Source organism: Chrysochloris asiatica, unplaced genomic scaffold (assembly GCF_000296735.1).
Source record: "Chrysochloris asiatica unplaced genomic scaffold, ChrAsi1.0 scaffold00185, whole genome shotgun sequence".
NCBI lineage: Eukaryota > Metazoa > Chordata > Mammalia > Afrosoricida > Chrysochloridae > Chrysochloris > Chrysochloris asiatica.
Genome location: NW_006408703.1, coordinates 4,745,937 through 4,750,332, shown reverse-complemented (window position 1 = coordinate 4,750,332; position 4,396 = coordinate 4,745,937). Strand labels below are relative to the sequence as shown.

Sequence of the window (4,396 nt, the reverse complement as noted above, 5' to 3'; positions counted from 1 at the left end):
ATCTAACCAGTGAGAACCCTAGTCTAGTCAAGTTGACACAAAACTATCACAGTAAGGTATAGCAGAGTTCCTCTTGGAGAGTTGTGTGAGGAGATGACTTTTGTCTAAGGAGTGGATTAAAAGTTTTATTTATTTATTATATCAGCTTGAAATTAAGAGGAAAGATACATTAAAAAGTAAAAGCATGACTTGACGCTTCTGGACTATTATGGCCAAAAACATACTAGAAAAATAATTAGCTGTAACTATCAGTCATTTTTTCATATAAAATGGAAGGTAACTAAAATGGTGGATCAAGAACCTAGAGGATGGTACCAAGTGCCTTGGAAAATCATCCCATTAATTAGGAGAGGTAACATTAAGTTGGCTGGCATTCAGAATTTCTATGAACAAGATACTGTTGTATATCTCCATTATTTTTTCTATATTTTGAATCAAGGTGTCTATGGTTTTTACACTAGCCTTTACCATCATTATATATTGGGTATACAGGCAACAGGGAACTTTTTAATCAAGTTGATAGGTCTTTTCACTGAGAGAAACTTTACAGTTGAAAGAACATACTTAAGAAATTGTACTCAAATAACTTTATTCATTCATACCTGTACCTAATATAGGTAATATAATTCGAGATTTACAGGTTAAGCTTGATGATGATTATGATAAAGAAGAGGAGCAGGCAGACATTTTTGGAGGCATTTTGAGGTGATGAGTGTATATTGCTAGAGCTGAGTGCCAATAGTCACCACCAACCACTTGACATATGAGTAAATAAGCCTTCACTTGACCCCAGGCTTCAAGTTGTCCCGGAGGAAAAAAAAAAGAGGAGACAGAGATTTGCTCCAATTGCAGATTTGTGAATAGAATAAATGGTACTTCAGTTCAAATTCTAGGATGGTTTTTAACATGGTGAGAGATAGCTACAATTTGTTGTTGTCGTCATCACTAAATCCATCAAGTAAAGCTACTCCACAGAGTTTTAAAGGTTGTGACCTTTTGGAAGTAGATCATCAGGCCTGTTTTCTGAACTGCCTGTGAGTGCATTTGAGCTGCCAATCTTTTGAATAGTAGTCGAGGACCACCCCTCTTTACGTAACCATTTGTGCCACCCAGACATAAAACAAGTAATGTTATTAGTAAAAAACATGTAGTTCTTAATAGTTAATATAAAAAGTTATGAAGTACTTGCATTATACTAACTGGATTATGAATACTTTTATGAAAAATATTTTTTTATCTTCCCCAGCAAAATGTTAGTTACTTGAGGGCAAAGTCTGATTTCCTTGCACCTCATATAATTCTTAGAAAACTACAACTACTAGAGGAAAGGGAATTTGCTTTCCGTGAACTTTCAACTAAGCCTCAATAATTTTTAGGATGCGGAGGATATTCATCATGAGTCAGCAAATAATTCCTCCATTGATGGCCAGTGTGAGTACATCCCAATGTGCATTAATCTGAGCTCTGGTTACAGTGACCCTTACACTGTATGGGTCCTCTCCAGCTCACAGAACAATATTGCAATCACCAGAACTAGCAATCATCAAGGTTTAAAAATTAAGAAGGCACAGCCTAGACCAGACTTTTGTAGAAAGGGGGCAGTCCATTAGACAATGAATAGTCAGGTCTGCTTTTTAGAGCTCCAAGAATATAGCAGCCTTTACTAATCTTAATAATGTACAAATCAGAATCATAGAGAGAAGGGGTACCCTCCTCAGTTGCAGTCTATCTCCTTGAAGTTGGACATAACAGCAGTACTTAGCAAAAATATTTATCAGACTAATCTATCAATATATGTATGTATGTATGTATGTATGTATGTATGTATGTATCTATCTATCTATCTATCTATCTATCTATCTATATATATATATATATTGTTGTTGAGTTGGTTCCAAGTCATAGTGGCCCTGTATGGAGTTTCTGAGGAGCATCTGGTGAGTTGTTATAAAGTTGATTTCAGTTAATGAAGATCCCATGTCTGTCTGTGTAAAATTGTGCTACTGAGGGTTTTCTTCCTTTTTTATTTTGATGAACATATAGACAACAAAACACATGCCACTGTAACAATTTCTATACATATAATTCAGTAATATTTAAACATTTTTAAACCATTTCCACAAGTTATAACACTACTGTTAATATAAACTTAATATCCCTTAAGAAAAAACTTTCTTTCTTTTTCCCTACCAGACCTGGTAACCACGAATAATTTTTGGTTCCTATATATTTCATATACATGAGTATTTGTTGTTTTGTGACTGACTTCATTCAGCCTAATGTTTTCAAAGAGTCCTGGTGTGGCACTGTGACATCAGCACTGGACTACTAACCACGTGCTTGGTGTTTCAAATTCACCAGCAGCTACTCGGAAACCCTATACAGGGTCACAATGAGTCAGAACAGACTTAACAGCATCAGCGAAGTTTCAAAGATCACCTATATTGGGACATACATTTGGACATTGTTTCTCTTTATAGATGAGTTATATATCATTGTTTGTATGATATTGCTATTGTTGTTAAGTGCTTCACTTTTTGTTTTTCTGGTCTTTGCACACTTCATTATAAAGCTTGAAATTATCTTTTTGAGCTGCCCTTTGAAATTTTCTGCTCAACTCTTTAATTCTTCATTTATTCCATTTGCTTTAGTCTCTCTATGCTCAAGAGCTAACTTCAGAGTTTCTTCTAACACTCATTTTTTACTTTTCTTACTTTTCTGTCTTTTTAATTACCTTTTGCTTTGTTCCTGTATGATATTCTTTATGTCATCCCATAACTCTTCTGGTCTTTGGTCATTAGTATACAATACATTAAATCTGTTCTTGAGATGATATTTAAATTCAGGTGGAATATATTCAAGGTCATATTTTGGATTTTGTGAAGTCATTTTAATGTTCTTTAGATTCAGTATTCACCACATGTGTGTCAGCTTATGGCACTGTGGTGGCTTGTGTGTTGCTGTGATGATAGAAGTTTTGCCACCAGTAATTTTAATGCTGAGCGTGTCACCCATGGTGGGACAGATTTTAGCTGAATTTTCTGACTAAGACAGACTTGGAAGAAGGAGAGGCAGATTACTTCCAAATGCTTAGCCACTGAAAAGTTTATGAATAGCAATTAAAAAATTGCAGATCCCACCATAATATAAAATATTGAACATGGTGTATTGCAAGAGGTATTGTCAGATATGTGCAGAAGGATGAACCCCTCAGGCTGGAAGGCGTTCAGAATATTGATTTGGGAAGAGCTGCCTCCTCAAAGTAGAGCTGTGACTGTGATGACACAAAAGTAATAAAGCTTCGGGACCTTCATTCACTGATGGGGCCAACCCAAAATGATGAGAAAGAGCTGCAAACATCCATTAATAATTCAAACATGAAATGTACCACGTATAAATCTAGAGAAATTGGAATTTGTCCAAAATGCAATGGAACACAGAAATATTGATACTCTAGATATTCTTGAACTGAAATGGACTGATATAGCCATTTTGAATCTGAAAATTACATGGTTTACTATGTCAGGAATGACAAACTGAAGAGGAATTATATCACATTCTTCATTAAAAAGGGCATTTCACCATCTGGCTTGAGTATAATGCTGTCTATCATTGGATAACATCCATACACTTACAAGGAAGAACAGAAAATAGCACTATAATTCAAATTAATGTACAAACCACTAAAGCCATTGAAAAGGAAATTGAAGAAGTCTATGAACTGTTTCAGTCTGAAATTGATCAAACATGCAATCAAAATGTATTTATAATTACTGGTGATTGGAATGCAAAGGTTGGAAACAAATAGGAGGTATCAGTAGTTGTAATATATGGCCTTAGTGATAGATACGATGCTGGAGATCGCATGATAGTATATTTCAAGACCAATGACTTCTTCATTGCAAATACCTTTTTTAAACAGCATAAAAGATGATCATACATGTAGGCTTCTCCAGGTGGAATACACCGAAATGAAATTGACTGTATCTATGGGGCGATACGTTGGAAAAGCTCCATATTACCAATCAAAATCAGGCCAAGGGCAGACTGTGAAAGGGGCCATCAGTTACTCCTATGCAAGTTCAGGCTGAAGCTGAACAAAATCAAGACAAGTCTATGAGAGCCAATATATTCCATTAATTTAGAGTCCATCTGAATAACAAATTTGAAGCATTAGAAACTAATGACTGAAAACCAGAAGAATTGTGGGATGATATAAAATCATTGTACAGGAAGGGGAGAAAAGGTCATTAAAAAAAAAAAAAAAGATGAAAATGGATGTCATAAAAGACTCTGAAACTTGATATCCAGTGTAGAGATGCTAAAGCAAATGGAAGAAATGAGGAGGTAAAAGAGCTGAACAGAAAATTTCAAAGGACAACTCTAGAAAAAAAAA

At 35.0% G+C, this 4,396-nt stretch overlaps 1 pseudogene; it reads left to right on the top strand.

Annotated features, from left to right (window-relative positions):
* Positions 1-285: 285 nt before the first annotated feature.
* Positions 286-4,396, top strand: part of LOC102811819 — a 14,867-nt pseudogene continuing 10,756 nt past the window's right edge.